The sequence below is a fragment of the Agelaius phoeniceus genome, chromosome Z (genome assembly GCF_051311805.1).
Source record: "Agelaius phoeniceus isolate bAgePho1 chromosome Z, bAgePho1.hap1, whole genome shotgun sequence".
In the NCBI taxonomy this organism is placed as follows: domain Eukaryota; kingdom Metazoa; phylum Chordata; class Aves; order Passeriformes; family Icteridae; genus Agelaius; species Agelaius phoeniceus.
Genome location: NC_135303.1, coordinates 63819307 through 63836973, shown reverse-complemented (window position 1 = coordinate 63836973; position 17667 = coordinate 63819307). Strand labels below are relative to the sequence as shown.

Genomic DNA, 17667 nt, shown 5'->3' with positions numbered 1-17667 from the left:
AAGTTGTTCAAACTTTGATTATGTAAAAGATATGTGATCTTTCAATATAAAAAGGGAGCTTACAAGAATGATGGGGAGTGGCTTTTTGTCAGTACCTGTAATAAATAACAGGATTAGGGATAATGGTTTTTAAATGAAAAAGAGTTGATTTAGATCAGATATAAAGAAGAATTTTGTTTACAGTAAGTGTGGTGAGACACTGGAGCAGTTTGCTCCAAGAAGATGGAAGTGTTCAAGGCCAGATTGGATGAACCCTTGTGCAACCTGCTCTCATGAAAGATGTCCCTGTCTGTGCCAGGGAGGATTGGAACCTAAAGATCCCTTCCAACCCAAACCATTCTATTATTCTTGAACCATGAGTCCAAGAACCTCTCTGAAAGGTATTAAAATCATCTATAGAAAGGTGTTATTTTTCACAATGGACTATTGAATCACACCCAATAAGGAGGGATAAGGTACCTCATAATTTCTATGTTGCACAATAAATAATAAATCATGAAACAACTCAGAAAATGGATCAGCTTCTTGCAAAATCTTTTTTTCAATCCAAACCAAAATCTGTTACCACTCCAGGGACTAAGAAATTGATATTACTGTTTTATACCACAAACTTGCTCTTTCTTCCTGTGGAAGCCGCTGAGATTTGATAGAATCTGCACATCTTGAAAGGGACATAAATGGTTTTGCTACTCAATGCCCTCTGAAATTACATAGATTTTAGTAATGAGATGTATTTCAATTATTTCTTTACATCTGCATGATATCTTTTACAGCAGAAACACAGAAATCTTCTGTAAGAAATCAGTATTTCTATTATTGCTGCTACATTCATAAATCCTTACTGTCAAAAATAGAGAATAAGACAATGGATTAGTTTGCATGCTTGATGGAAAATCATCTGAATATTTGTTCTCAGTCAGGTAGAGGCAGTACGGTTAGCTCTAAGAGTAGTAATATACTTCTACTCTTAGTTTTTTAACTGACAGGGTTGGGTAGCTCATACTCAAAATTATTTCTCCTTCACACAGTACATAAAAAATTTCATCTAACAGATGTAGAGATACAGTCAGTTTATAGTCCAGTGCATACTGAACTTCAAGAAAAATAATGGTGTTTTTCTACTGAAAGAGTAGTCACAACCACTCTTCTCCCATTTATGAGAAGAGCACTGCAAACAGGATTTAGAAAAATTATAGGATTTAGAAAAAATTATTACTGTGGCAATCCACCTGAAATGCAGATGATTCCTTAGCTCTTGGTTGATTCTATTGGTTCTTCACTGGTTTATTTCTGCCATTGCTCCTTTTTAGAGGGAGAAGTGCAGACAATGATTTAGACACATGACAGATATGCATCTGGAATTATTGTATTGGTGAAATATCTTTTGGAGCTGAACAATTCACCACACCACTGAGCTGTAACATCTAATTATCACTAGTGGCACAAACTACTGAATTGTTCAGCTCGTCTACAATGCCACTTTATGCATTGCTTCTGTTAAAATGTTCAGTCATCAATTACTTACAAGCTGATGGATGCCTCCATTCATCAGTCATTTGAAAGGAATACTTACTTGGAAGGAATGGATTACTCTGGGGTTTTGAAAATACGAAGGTGAGAGGGGAAAGTGGTCTCTTTTAGAGACCCCAGAAATCACCTGGAAAATGACTCTTGGTTAACAATCTACTTGACACTGATAAAACATAAAATCATCTCTGAACAACAAACAAATTTTTGTGTTAATTTCTATAATTTTTTAAAGTGTAAAAGATACACTCCATGAGCAGGCTATTTGTAATTGTTTTATTCTTTGGAGTGACTTAATCTCTTCTGTACTGCAATGCCCTGCAGCTTGAATTTTGTGGAATTAAAAAAAAAATTATTATAAATTTGATATTTGTTTCATATGAAAAAACATATTTAAATTCCCAATTAAAAAAAAAAAAAACGAAACAAAACAAAACAAAATCCAAATCCCCACCTTAACTGCATTATGTTATTTATTGTGCAGACACATTTATTTACAAATGAGACAAGTATGACACCCAAGCGTGGTACAAGAGTTACTTTCTTATTTCCTGAAAACATTTTTTAAACATCTATAGAAAAATTCACAATTATGTTTTCTTAGTGGTAGAATCATAAGAAAAATCAGTAGATGACATATTTAAGTAAAATGCTTCTATTTACCATAAGTGCTCTTAAGTGACTGTGTGACTGTGTTATCCTGAAACAGACATATTTTGTTGCGCAAGATAATTTCTCAAGCTTGCCCTTTTTGCTGTGTTTTTACATGCCCTTTTGTTTTGTTTTTACAGATATGATTTTGAATTATTTAAAGTATGCTGTGGCCTCCATCTTTTCTTCATATCACTTGAAGGTTGTAAAAAATGTTTATTTCTTTACCAATAATAACCATCTGACTCTCCAGTATAAGATGAGATAAATATCTTTCGAGACACAACTCAGAAGTAGGTTCTATCTATTTCCGTAACCAGCTTATTACTTTGTTAGGTGTGTTTTAAGTGTTATACATCTTCAGTGAAAAAAAAGCCCAATGTCCTATTACTAAATAAAATCTTCCCTTTCAAAAGAGGTTCAATGAGCATTGGAAACCCTTTCACGCTGCCCGAACAGAGCTTCTGTGAGAGGACAGAAAGCACTTCTTCTGTTTTGACACATGGGTTGTAACTGGGAGTGGAAAATATTTTATAAAATACTTCCAGCAATAGACTTCATACACCAAAGAGAATACATAAGAAAAAGTTTGTGTCCAGTCATCTTTTTTGAGACAATATTTTTTTTAAATGAAGCAAAGCCCATAATTTATTTCACAGCCTAGATATTTTCCATTTTCATTCTACTGAACTCATATAAGAAAACTCTCTTTACCTTTATGGATGCATCTTTCATCTGTGGAACAAAATATATTTTGCCAAGTATTAATATCACCCATGAAAGTGATAAACATAAACTTCATTAGGGAACATGAAACATGCTTGTAGAAAGGTGGCTTTGGTCTGTTTATTTTACACTAATACCAGTAATACTAAATAAGTGTATTAAATTATGTTAAATAAAATGTATCTGTCAATAAATGAAAGAATAAATGAATGCTCAGTGAAAATACGAGTCTTCATTTACTAAAACTAGGCATTGATTGTATCTAAAAAGGCAGCTAGAAAGAAAAGCTTCAATGAATTTGGCTTGTGAACATCAAGACCCTTTAGCAAAGTCAAATACATCTCTGTTCAGACCCAAAAGGGAGCAAGAGAACACATGAAGAACTACATTGACAGGATCATAGCATACACAGACTAATCTCTCAGCAAAGTATTTTTAGTGATTTTTATTATGTAGGCCCTTATAATTGATTAAATGGTTTATAACAAGAAGCAAAAATTGAAAAACCCAGGGAAGGTATCAGTGCACAATCGCCACAAAAGGCTTTGACCAATAGCAGCATTGGTCAAATTCTATTACCATCCAAAATATATGGGTTTGTTAAAGAACGGGGAGGTAACTTTTTCTAGTTTCCTCTTCCTCCCTGGGAAGTATCCCAAATCCTTGACATAAGATTGGAGGTTTCAATTTTTTTCAGTACACCATTTTACATACATAAACATTTATGGACATGAAAAGAGAAGAAGCTTTCTCCAACCTGGAAGTTTGGACTCACATCTGGGAGTAGGGATAATCAGGTTTTATTCCCTGGTTCACCATTTAATTATTTGTGGAAAGTGAAACAAAATGTGAATGGATGTAATTGAGAACACCCTACTTTAGAGATCCTTATATGGTCATGATTCGGAATCTTTGCTGTGATGAAGTTATAATCTTCTCAGAGGAAGGAACGGAATCTCCTGTTTCTTCCCCCAATTTCACAAGTATTTTTCTTTGAGTTTGTATAATAATGAAGACCAAAAATGTTCTGAAAAATTAAATTATTTCTTTAAGAGTAATAACTACTTTTTTTCTATAATATCAAGTGAAAATAAAAAAAAATCAGGAAATCTCATTGGCGCTTTGTGTCTCAAACTTTTTGTTTAGCAGAAAAGATCACACATTCTCACTCAACTCTTTGCAGAACATTCACAGAACCTTCAAGATTAGAAGAGACCTTAAGATCATATAGTACAACCATCAGCCCAGCAGTGCCATGATCACCCCTAAACCATATTCCAGGTGCTACATCCAGAGGCTTGAACATGCCCAGAGATTGTTGTTCCATCACCTCCCTGGGTAACTTATTCCAGTGCCTAACCACTCTTTCAGTGATTTTTTTGTTTTCTAATATCTAATCTGAACCTCCCCTAACATAACTTCAGACTACTTCCTACTGTTCTTTTACTTGAGACGTGGCAGAAAAGTCTGACCCCCATTTTAGTACAAGCTCCTTTCAGGTAGTTGTAAACAGCTATGGCATCTCCCCTGACACTCCATTTGTCCAGATTAAACTTCTGCTCCTCTCATAGGACGTATATTCTAGACTTCTCACCAGCTTTTTTGCCCTTCTCTGGAGAAGCTCCAGCATCTCAGTGTATTTCTTGTAGTGAGTTTCATGTTTGAAAACTGAAAACATTACTCCAGGTGTGGCCTCTCCAGTGCCAATGTCGCATTCTGCTGTAGGGAACTGCGAGTTCTTTTAAAGGGGATGGTCTAAAATGTAATTAAGCCAAACAAGGCAAATATTATATCTGAGACCGGTTTATTGGTAACAAACCATGCATAGCCCTAGCAAAGAAGAACAGAAAAGACAAAACAGAAGGAAAGAAAATTTAAAAAAAATAAAAAATAGAGGAGGGTAGAGAGGGAGAGAGAAGAGAGAATTTGGGAGTGAGCTGTCACCAACCAACCAGCTGGTGGAGTGTGCATGCTCCCTGCTGGACCGGAGCTTGGGCAGCTCTCAGAGAGGCTGCACAGGCAGAGCTCTCACAGCGATGGGCAGCTGGAAATGAGTTAAAGTGGGGATCTGGCAGGAGATGCAGAACCCTGGACAAGGTTGCAGGAGGGATCACAGTGGTGGGCGGGCTGGATTGGTGAAGCAGTGTGGAGGGCAGGTGGCTCAGCAGGGATGAAGGAGATAGAGCCATTGGGCAGGAACACAGGGAGACAACAAGCGAGGGCTGGAACTGGTGAGGGAGAAGAAGTGGTGGGGCAGGACACAGGCTGGGCACAAGGCTCGGAGGAAGTCTCAGGTGGTCGGTCAGCAAAGTGAAGTCAGCAAGCCAAGTTGGAAGTGTCCAGCCAAGCATCTGGCAGCAGTGCATCCAGCCAAGCATGCCCCAAGAAGCTCATAATGCAGTCACACAAGATCTGGCTCCTCCCAAGATATGCTTGGTGGCAGAAGAACATTGGCCATTCAAGTGTTAGATTGTTGGATTGCAGTCCATTGGTGGAGATCTTTTGCCATCCGATTAGAGAACCTCTCTAGATGACGGTGTCCTTGGCAATCTCCTCCTCCTCACAGGAGGAGGAGACTGTGTATTATTCCATGTGAGATATGAAATGGCTGTCAGGCAAAGTCTCCCCAGAGACAGGGTTTCCCTCCATCTTCACCTAGCTGCCTCCTGCAAGTGGCACGTGTGCAGCACCCCTCCCCTCACCCTCCAATACCTCTAATCAAACAATGTTGAGAAAAAAAATCAAAATTAAATTGGTTCCCTGTTGCCTGGTGCAGGTGTAAAATCACTTCCCTGGTCATGCTGGCTGTACTGTTGCTGATACAGGCCCAAATGCCTTTGGCCTTTTTCACTACCTGGGTACAGTGATGATTCATGTTTAGACGGCTCTCAATCAGTGCTCAGAAGTCTTTTTCTGGTGAGAAGCTCTTGAGCTACTCCACCCCAAGCCTATAGCACTGCCTGGGATTGTCATGACTCAAAGGCAAGAGGTTTTTGAACCTCATGCAGTTGTCCTCAGCTCATCAATCCAGTCTTACAAGATTTCTCTATAGATTCTTCCTATCCTCCACCCAATCAACACTCCCACCCAGCCTGGTGTCACCTGTGAAGTTACTGAGGATGCACTCAAGCCCCTCATCCAAATCAACAAGAGAGATGTTAAGGAGGACAGGCTGCATTACTGAGCCCTGGAACAAATCTAGTCAATCCTTGCTAGGCTGCCAGCTGAGTTTGGTCCCATACACCGCCACTCACTGGACAAACAAGTTTTAGACCCAATAAAGAGTGCACCTATCCCAGATGTATTGTATTGTATGAAGTTAAACAAAAAATAAAGTTGCACAGTTCAAAAATCAGCTATTTGACGATTAAACCATGGATTTAGTAATACAAAATTTATACATCTGATGCATGGGAGCAGAATTAAAAAATTAAGAATGTGAAATGTTGCCATTCATTCCCTTCTCCAAAACATCTTTAGCTGATAGAGACTGTCTGTAGCATATTAAACTATTTTTGAAAGTAATTGTCTCTTTTGCTAGCTATTTTCATCACTAAATTTCTTTTTCAAATTTTTCCATACTTTCTGAAAAGTTTTTTTTGAAATTTTGAAAACATTTAAAATGTTCAATGCAACATAACTTTAATATTAAACAAATCAAAGTTAATTCAGTTAGCAGATTCACTACTAGAGTTCACCATCATGTGAAAAATATACTGGAAAGTATACACACAAATAGCTGAGTCAGAATTATATTTTCAACTGTAAAGTATTTACTTAAAGGAACTTGAAAGGGAAGGATAACACACTAAAAAAGCATTCTAAAATTTAAAAAAGAAAAATGAATGTGATGAATTATCCAGCCACAGGCTATTCTAATTTCTTATTTCTATGCTAGATTTAAATATTCATGTACTTTCAGTCCTTAAAACCCTCTCATATTCAAGTGAATTAACATGTCAGCAAATATAATGAATATGTATGCAATTAAGCAAGGAGTCAGTTCAATCTTTATTTTCTTTCATAAAGTACTGGACTGACAAAAATATGCTTTGGACAATGTAACATAGGAGATAAAGAACAGAGCATATAACAGAACTGCAGAAATTCCAGGGATTTACCAGACTGGGTTGAAAAATTCTGCAAAAGTAATGACTTCAGGGGCTTTAACATATGACATCAGAGTCAGTTCAGAGCATAGGATTTACTGACTTAGCTTCTATGCAAGGTTCATGTGCAAGATAGTTCTTTCTCGCCAAAAATACAACATTTCAAATGTAGATACTAAAGGAAGTTTTATAATGTGGGTACTGATGGTTTCTAATTTAGAGTTCACTTTACATGAGTATTTTGCAAAATCAAATGACCCATAAACACATTTTGGACAATCTTACTAATTCACTCACTAGAGTAATCTCAGGCAGTACACCTAATAGAAATAAATGCAACAGAGAATTTTCTAATATGACAATATTAAATGTAAATTTGTTGTTAAATGAAAATGTAAATTTAAGTCTACCAGATCTCCTTAAAATTCAATATGTTTTAAAAGTCAAGGTTTCTCTGACAGTATAACATATATTTCCTGCCTTTTGTGATTGGTCAAAATATTCACTAAGAGCATTCAATATATCCAATTAGAGCAATCTGGTTTTGTTTGATAGCTGCTTCTATGTGCTATCCAATTTCTTTTGGAATCATAGATTTCTAATTTTGTCATTATTAATACAAAAGATGTTTCAATAGGTACCAACTGAAAGAATTGTACTAGGTGCAGCCAATGCATTTAGCTGAAAATGGCTTTTGAAGCCTTCTCACAGGCTTCAAAAGAAAAGGGGGGGTGGAAAGTGAAATGGAAGTTCATTTTGTGAGCAGCAGGTTGTGGCACAAAATGATGGGCACCAAAGGCCAAGGCCAGATTTCTGAGAAAACAGTTCTGTGGCTGGTAGCACTCAAAGATAATAGTCTCTAATGGTTTGCTCTGTGAAATGTATGGCCTGGTTTTCAGAGTAGTTCAGCACCCAAGGTAGAAAATGACACTTTCTTTATTCTATATCTCAAAAGTGTAAGCCAAAGCTTATGAAAAATCTAACTTTAGTGATGAATTCTGACTACTTTATCAAATCTATCACCATGTCACTTTGTACAAGGTCACATAAGAAGTCTATCAAAGTGCCTGGAACTGAACCTACATCTCTAGAATTTTAGCATAGTACTTCTTCTGACATGCACAGAAATTCAAGGAAAGCACTACACCATAAACTACTCTCAGTGAATGCATTCTCTTGCTACGAGACAGTGAAAAGATAAAAAATCAGAAGAGAGATGTTGCATCAGCATTTTTTAAAAGAATTTATGCATCCTATTTTTATTTTAGATTCAATTTGCCTTTATAAGTTAGGGTGAAGAAAGTGATTTTTCTTGTTTGTTTTCTAAGAGATGTGCTAAATGGCCAGGAAATATAGAATACACTAGAGAGTATGGAGACTTGTTAATTCATTGCCTTGGTGTACAGTAAATCTATTCCTTGAACAGCTTTATTTCTTTTATCCAGCAGGATTTCACCTAATGGATGACATGGATATAAGATGGTGACTGTGTAGTGAGTGATGTTACTAGGGGCAAGACTTATCACCGTGATTCAAAGTAAAGAGAAGGAGCCCTTTACAAATAAGTGCTTTGTAAAGAAAATAGGTTTTAAACCAAACATGTCTTTCCTACCTGCAAACAAGTTCATTGCTGTGAAGGATGTAAACTTACAACATTGCTTTGACCGAGTCATTCCACTTCACTCCTACCCAACAACTCCAACTCTGGGTTCATTCCAATCCTGAGTGGAAGAAGTAGGTGAAGCAAGCTAGTCCCCCTGACATAGCAGTGATATGTATAAATTGTTCCAAATATACCTACTTGTATTATTGTCAGTATTGTAGATTTGATGTGAGCCCAAACTGAATTGAAGGTTAGCTTGTCACATTTTAACTGATGTGCTCTTTGATGGCATTTGGCTTCTAGTTTAAGCTAAGACATCAGGGCTTAAGAATAAGATAGATATTCAAGAAAAATGGGGGGTCAGGAATTGTTTGTTTGTTTTTGTCCTAGACAAACAAGGAAAAATCTGCATGTGAACACAATATAAAAAAACCAAACAAACAACATATTTGCCTCCATCTGCAAATAAGAGATTCTGGACTCTGAATTCTCCACATCTAATTTTTTTCTCCTTGAAAATTATTACAATAATAAGGCTTAAAAGTCAATAATACTAGAAGAAGAAGAAAGGCGGTACAAATGACACCTTTAAAGTTTATAATTTAGAACTGGTTGAAGGAAAGAAATTCCAAAGAAAAATTGGGCAGATACAGCTGCGGGGAAAGACAAAAGATCGACAATAAGAGTAAAAATGCAAAGGAAAAAAGGATAAAGAGATGCTAGATGGGCAATAGCAGCAGTGTGAGGATGGGCAGGTAGTTTTCACTAGTCAAAGCTTAATATAACATTGCCATATAAACTAAACATACTGAGATCACTTCAAGAATTACCTGCTGCCTTTCTGTGTAAAGCTGATGATACCACTACAAGATTCTATACAGTCTCAGAGACTACCAAATGCTCAATTTTATTCTCAATAAACTGTGGAGGTGAGTCATCCTTGAGAGAAGTTTTATTTCTTGTTTGGTGACAATGACATCAGTACAATTAATTCATTGCTGGGCTAAGTTTACCAGTTATTGTAACGACCTTGCAACTCCCTCAGTGCACGCGCGTGCACACACACACACACACATAGAGACCATAAGGGTTTTACTGCCTGTAGTCAAGGCTGTCTTTGACAAGATAGGCTGCCTGGACCTGGTTTACAGCTGCAGAAAAGGCTATGAATAATGCCCCCACTCCCCCACCTTGTGTAGGAGCCTTTGCAGCTGTGCCAGCACCTGGTGATATACAGTGCTGGTCTAGATTGTGACTCACAGATTCAACTCCCTGACTTGACCTCTTGGTATCAATGAGAATCCTGGCCAGCCCAGGTCACCATGAGGGACTTGACCTGGTCATCCTGTTCCCTTGAGGGTGAACTGCACCTGTTAGGGTTGTTTCCTGCCGTGCCCTGCCTTGCCCTGACCTGCCCTGCCCTGCCCTGTGTTGGAGTTGCCCTTGGTTCTACTTCCCCTGAAGAGCACCCTTTCCTGCCATTTTCTGAAAATATGATTCTAAGTCTCCTCTGCCTTGGCTGACAAAATTTTGCCTTGAGATATGAAGCCCTACATTGTTTTTTTCCAGCTTACATTGTTTCTTCCCCAGTAGGAATTTCAAGGGCTGGTTTTGCTTCTATTTCACACTGTATTTCAGCCCAGTGAAGAATTTTATGAGATAAAGAATCATAGCACGTAGCTCTCAAAGATCCTTCCCGAAGGTAACAACATGGGCATCATCAAAATATAATCAAGATAATATGAATTCCTAAGTTCTGATGAAAAAAGGCAGTCATGTTTGTAAATTGACTACTCAGACCACTGGGAAGCTCTTGAAAATCAAAGTACCCAAGAACAGAAGAATTCAGGGATGACTGAAAAAAAATCAGTGTGTTCCCAGTAGAAATATCTCATGGCTGAATATAATTCATGGGCTGCAAAGTTTTCATCAGTTTTGTGTCACTATTCTGTTCAAAAAAACTTGCCTTTTATAACATGTGATACAAACAAAAATAGACATTAAGTTGCTGAGGTAACTGTGAGTTTATTGACCTGTAGCCTAAATCCAGAATAAATGCCATGACATCTGTATTCACTGAAATCTTATTAATACAATGTCACCAACAGTGAAATTAGAACAGTGATGCATAACTTCCCAAATATCCCTCCATGAATGTGGTCATCCGAAGAATTCAGAAAGAGCTGACTGGTGATAGTTATGGCTTTCGGCATATCTAGGGTGCCTTCATCTCCAGAATTTCAAACAATATCTCATACATTTTGTAAAACCTAATTTAACCAAGATTTATAGCTTTATAACAGAGAGCTAAAGTATATAGAGAACATTTTAGCCATCACACACAGAGAACAGCTGCCAATCAGTAAACAAAATTAGTGCTTCAGCACATCTCTAGACCAGAAAACCATGAAAGAGTGAGAAAAAATAAGATAAGATAAGGAAGAAGGAAGAAGGAGGCAGAAGGGAAGGGAAAGGGAGAGGGTAACAGTAAAGGGAAGGGAAAGGGGAAGGAGGAGGAGAAGGAAAGAGGGAAGCAGAAGTGAAACAGAAAAGGAAAGTGGAAAACTTCATCTCCTCCCACAGTTTCCTGCTTTCCGGAAATACTTTGTGTTGAAACCATTTAGGATACACTTCCCCTCTATCAATTGTTTCATTGGTAGTACAAACATGGAGTCCCAAAGAGCCCTGGCCTGTCAAACATGAATATCACACAAAATTGTGGATATAATGCTGACTTGTGAGGATATCAGAACATAGATCTCACTTGGATTATTCATGCAGATAAAAAAAAAGAATAGACCTGGTACTAGTGAACATTGCAGCTATGGTTAGAAATGTCACATAAAAATTATTACATTCCAAATATTTACATTGGTGGCTCAATGGAAGGAATTTTCATTTTCCTGGCCTTTTCAGCAATTTCACTTTAAATTGGTTGGCAATATCTGGCCATGACCCTTTAACCTTTCATTTTCACATGGGAGACCCTTAGAGAACAATCATCCTCCACAGATTTTAATTAAGTTTAAAATTTTAAGAGAAAGATCAGTCTTATGCTGTGTTAAATACAGAAAATTCAGAAAAGTACAGGAAGAACAAATAGGTTCAGTAAAATAAGTATGATACTTTGAACACTTGGGAGAGAGAAGGGTCATAATGGATAGGACCTTAGAAATCCCTTATCTTGCTTTCATTAAAATACCTTTCTCCTACTTAGTTACTGGATGGAATGGTGCTTACAACCTGGGATTTCAAGACTATTCTTTTACAACCATCAGCTTTAACACATTTCATGCCTGTCATAACTATACTTCTGATTCATTAAAAGCCTTTGAAACTGATCCCTTTCAGTATTAAAACATTGACAGGAAGAGTAAATTATTGTCATTATATAATTTAAGTCCTAGGGTAAATTCACATGCCCTTTTCCCAATAATAACACAGAAAACTGATTTCATGGAAAATAACTATTTCAGGGTAGCACCTTCCCAGTATGACCTGTTGATGAGTCCTGAAAGTTCTCAATGTCACTCAATGCATTTTTAAAGGAGTTATCCAGGTATCTTTGCAAAAGAAGGTCACTTTGCCCATGCAAAAGCAGATTTCTACAGCAGCACCTTATTTTTCAAAATTTGATGTAAGAGAGGTTTTCAGCTGCAAAATATTTATCATTAGGATTTGTGTTAGAATCAAACCTTCTCAGAAATGCTCACACACACAAAAAAAGCCTACAAAACACTCTATTTTTTCTTATTTTGGTTTGGTTTGGTTTGGTTTTTGCTTTGGTTTTTTGTTTTGCTTAGGTTTTATTTCTTTTTTATTATTTATTTTTATTTTAAACTTGACCAAAAATTTCTTTTAAATGTGTCTATTTCACTAATATATTGCTATGAAGTTTTTCAGGGGATTTTCCTTATTTTATTTTAATTTTTTTATTTTCCTTTTGCCTCATTAAAAAAACCCAGAAATTTTTAAAGGAAGACATAGATAATCTTTCACAGTTTCATTTTTTATGTGAGCTTTTATTCTATCTTGGTCTTTTTTCTGATTTTCTTCTGGAAAATAACTCACAAACCTAAGAAATCCATATCTTATATCTAGAATGTTGAGGGGCAGTCTCAGTACAGTATGCGAGTTATAATCCTGGATTGGAATCCCATTAGAAATTTTTATATAGGGAACTCATTAACCAATAATGATAATATAGGGTTTGTAGTTTCAAACATGTATAGCTCATAAAGTTTGCAAGGTCTAAGGGATTTATTTTCCAAAATTACTGATTAAATGTTTAATTGCCTTTAAAAAGCAGCACTCAGATAATAATTATACATGTACACAAAATAGAAAAAACTCAAACACAAGCAACCTTCACAATAATACCTAAAATCTTAGGTGATTTTTCATTTTTTTCAGAAATAATATATTCTTTTGTATTTATATTTCTCTGCAGAAGATTTTATAATTCAAGGGACACAAAGAATGGCATAAAATGGTGCCTCCAGACATGCAATTTCTGAGTAGTAAGCCTTTTCTTGTGGGATGAATAATACTTGAAGCATTATTCTTATGTAAATTATAATAAAAGCAGAAATATAATAAAAGTTAAAAAGCATATGGCATATTAAATATGCAATATGAAATATATATTACGTGTACCAAATATATAAATTACTAGAATCTATGAAAATAATAAAAATCCTGTTATCTATCCACTGGAAGCACATTCTGGTCTTACAAGAACTTTCACTGCCACTGAAGTTTCTGAAGGCTCCCTCGGCAAAAAACAAAAAACAATGCCACCACAAATAAATAATAATTACTTGAAAGCAGCTGCCTCAGTAAACACGGTTTTTTAAAGTTACTATAATTTAGGCAGATCTAGAGATGGTTAAGCTTAGTTTTAGCCTTTTATAACATCAATACCTTACAGGTGTCTTAGATTTAATGTAGAAAATGGAGGCATGTCTTCATAAAGTTAGACTGCTTTTTTTGCCAAGCTAAATATAACATGGGACTATTAATTGGATGTCTTAAATATTTTACATGTAAACCAGAAGCTGTTACTTTACAATATATGTCTAAGGGCTGAAATAATTAATAAATTGTTATTTGCTTTTAGGAATCTGAAGGGAATGTAATACTCTTAAGAAACCTAGGCAAACATTATGCTTAATCCAAAGTTATTCTGAACCTGAAGTCTTTAGCAATTTGAAAATGTTAATTTTCAGGCAAATCCTAGTGTAATTCTGGATAAAAATTTGTATTAGCTAAGGATTTAGAATTAGTTTAAATACACATAGATTCTGGCATAAAGAAATGAACCATAGGTGATTTTGAGACAAAATATTCTGTCCTTAAGTAGGCATAAAGTTAAAAAAAAAACCACGTAAGCAAATAAAAAGTAGAGTATTTATCTTGATAAAGGTACAGTTTTAAAATATTATCAAGCTGAAATATTGTAAACCAGGATTTACTGCAACAATAATTTAAGGTAATAGCAAAGATGTCATTTAAGCAATTTGCAAATCGTATATTTCCTTGCTGTGTTTGCAAGATTACCTTGTGAATCATCGGGAACCATAACTCAAAAGGCTTTTGATTTACATTTTCTTGAGACCTAAAGGCAAGAAAGGACACTATGGATAAGATGAATAACTTGATGATCTACTAGCTTCAATAAAGAAAAGGCTGCCTTTTCCCAACTCGCTCAAGTTAGCACCTGATACATTCTTGCAAACTATCATATAGATATACTGCAGGGTAAAAGACTGTCTGGATCAGTCTGTGAGAAGTTTTTTCATTATATTTATAAATAAATATAATTATGGTCCTCAGAGTGCAAGACCTGAGATGTACAAAAGTTCTGGTTCATGAATACATTGGTTAAAATAATTTTAATAATTAAAATGTGGTTTTCAGACTAACTTTGTCTAATATTTCTGTCCACATCACAGGTTTATTTCTGTGGAGGCTGCACATTACTGCTGAATATCTGCTTCATTCCATTCAGGTTCAGCTCTGTCTGCAATTACTGAAACATCAGCGTGCCTTCTTGTAGCATATTAAGTAGTGTGGCTAACATCTGTTCTGTATTTATTTGTTCTTTTTTCTTCTCAAAGAGAAAGAAAATGAGCACTGGAGGTTTATTTATTTATTAATTTTATTATTTACCCCGTGTCTTTGTGGAGATTTCCAGAATGTGCTGCTATGGATTTGCATTAGAAATCAGCATCAGGGAAGAAAGCATCCCTATACCTGGATTAGATAACATTGGGGATCCTGTTGGCCCTCAGTTCCCAGGGGACACTATTCATGAGAATAAATAAACCACAGGATTTAATCTTAGAGAACAAACATACACTGTGCTAGAGCAATGGAAGTGCCGACACCAGCTTTCAGTGTAGGGTTAAAGAGTACTTTTTCAATAGTCTGCCCATAGTCTACTGAGTTCCATGAAGACAAGGAAAGCATCTGCAAATTTGGCTATTTCCCATATGTCAGCCATGTAAAAAGGGAAAACAGGTGTGACATTTTCAAGTAACCTACACTGTAGGGAAATCTGTTATGTGGGTACATAAAGCCCAACAATTTGCTTCAGTTTGTGTAACTCTTGCAAATGTACACATCATAGAAGAAAGTATATTTATTCTGAAAAATAGTATAAAATTGGTTTTGATAAAAACCTGTGGTTAAGAGTACAATCTATGTGAAATGCTTATGCTAGAAAATATCAACCAGCAGTCTTCAGAAAAGAGGTTTCCTGTTGAAATTTAGAATATTTTTTACCTCTGCTTGGACTAGAATAATCTTTGAATAACTATTCTACCATGGCTGAATGCTTAGGACACACATACATTGATGGCACACAATGTCTGTCCAATCCCTTCTCATTTCCCTACAATTCAATTTTCTCATCTTTCAATTTCCTGCCATTCCTTCTCATTTTTGGGTAGGAAAATACAGTTACAGCATAAATGTACCTTATCATTCATTGGAATCTCGCAATCTCTGATGCTCAGCTAACTCCAGTATGAATCTCTTCTGCAGAGTCTACAAGGGTTTGGTGTCATCTTCAGATGGTCTAAAACTCTTCTAGGAATTGGGTATGATAACAAATATCTCCACATTTTTATGAAATTCAAAACTTCCCTTTGAGACCCTGTTTCTTAGACAGTAACAAATTTAAAATTCCTGCTATTCCTACTACTCTCTCTAACAGAAGGGAATAATGTAAAACAAAGTCATTTCACAAATGACAGTAATCTTATTAAATTGTGAACTTGAAAACTTCAGAGTGATAAATTTAGTGCAACAGTCTTGCACAAACTGTAATGTAAATGTAAATAATTGGGAGTTATCTACTCTTGGAAAGCCCTATATTTTGTAACTTCCTAGTCCTAGATGTACATGGTCCAGTTTCCACAAAGCAAAAGTTTTTGGTACCTTTTTTTTAGGAAAAGAAACAAAGGAAATGGACTCTGCAATTTAGGTTATCAAAAAATAACAAAAAACCAAAACCAAAACCAACCATCCAAACAAAAAACCCCCAAACAAACAAAAACAAAAACAACAAAAAATACCACCAGGATACCTTTACTAAAAAACAAGATCATAAAAAATCCAAGCTCTGGTGTCTTTCATCAAATGGATGGCACTCACTATTAAACATGAAATTACTGCTTCATGGTACTTTGATCTTGATTCCCTCAAATATTTTCTAACACTCCCTACAAGAAAATACCAGACTGTAGATAATTTTAAGAAAATAACTTGTGGAAGATTCTGGTCGTTTCTTTTTCAACAGGGATGAAATTTGTAACGTCAGGAGAGGAAATAATACTTTCTATGATAAGAATGAATCTTCCAATATTTCTTTCAGAACAAAAAGCTACACTTCAATCTTTAGTTAGGAGGTTTTTGTGCTGCTATTTTTTTTTTCCCCTAAACCTGTTCCCTCACTGGACTTGTGCTACATAATGCATTCTAGCAAGAAGTCAAATGCTTCTTGGTAGCACTTAATAGAGTCATAGTAGTGAATGAGAAGCAGTGATTACATGCTAACTTAAGAGTAATAAATGAGACTACTTCTCCATAAATTGGAGAATTCCTCCATTCCCAATTAATTCCTCCATTTCCGAGTGCTTCCTCCAGAAGCACTTAACAGGAAAGGTTGACAAGTGCAAAAATATCCAATAATCATCCACAGATGTCTTTGTGGATGATGTCTTACACTTCAGATCTTCAAGAGACCTCCCAGTAACTAGGAGCTTAACAGACAAACTGATGGACTGCTCCAAAGGAGTTAGTGGAAATAATTTGTCAGGCAACGATGTGTTATCTGCAGGCATCTCAAAACACCTGGCACACAGTCAAAAGCACTTTGAACTCCAAGTTCTATTATCATTTTGGCAAGCAGAAACTTTTCAAAGTGAGGTCTTAGAACAAGAAAAATCTAAGTTTCTCTGCACAAATGTCACTTCTAATGGAATGTTTCTGACATAAAACTTGTTTTGGAGAATCCATTTCTATGAATAATACTCAAGCCTCTAAAACAAACTGTTGTACTAGAGGCATATGTTACAGATCTTGGATAACTTTTACAATAAGAAATGCATCAAATCAATTATATCATCAAAAGAAAGTCTTTGGAGTAACACTTCCCCATATTTATTTTATCTGGCTAGCCACTTGTTATTTCTTCCCAGCAGGCTCATGAATGCCGATTATGTAAAGGAAAACACAAAAGTCAGTGGGTTACAAGAAACTGGATTTTTTTCTTCTTCATGGATATTGGCCCAGAGCTGTCTGAATACCAAGAAATTTATCCAAAATTTTTAATGAAAAAACAAATTTCCTTTGATTGTCTCCCTTTTCTATGAAACCAAACATGGCTGAAATTTTCTTGTGTGCATGTGCAACAAAGGTTAAGCTACAGAAAAACTGGCCAATCTGACCAGATGAGTAAACTAAATATCAGGAATCATAATACAGTTGCTGTATTTTTCTGAGTTCCTGGAAATCTCCCTAAACCTGTGATAACCTAGGATTCAA

At 35.9% G+C, this 17667-nt stretch overlaps 1 long non-coding RNA gene across 4 annotated transcripts in view; it reads right to left on the bottom strand.

The window, feature by feature from the left end:
* Window positions 1-17667, bottom strand: part of LOC143692189 (uncharacterized) — a 52751-nt gene that overhangs the window by 23202 nt on the left and 11882 nt on the right. The window lies entirely within an intron of this gene.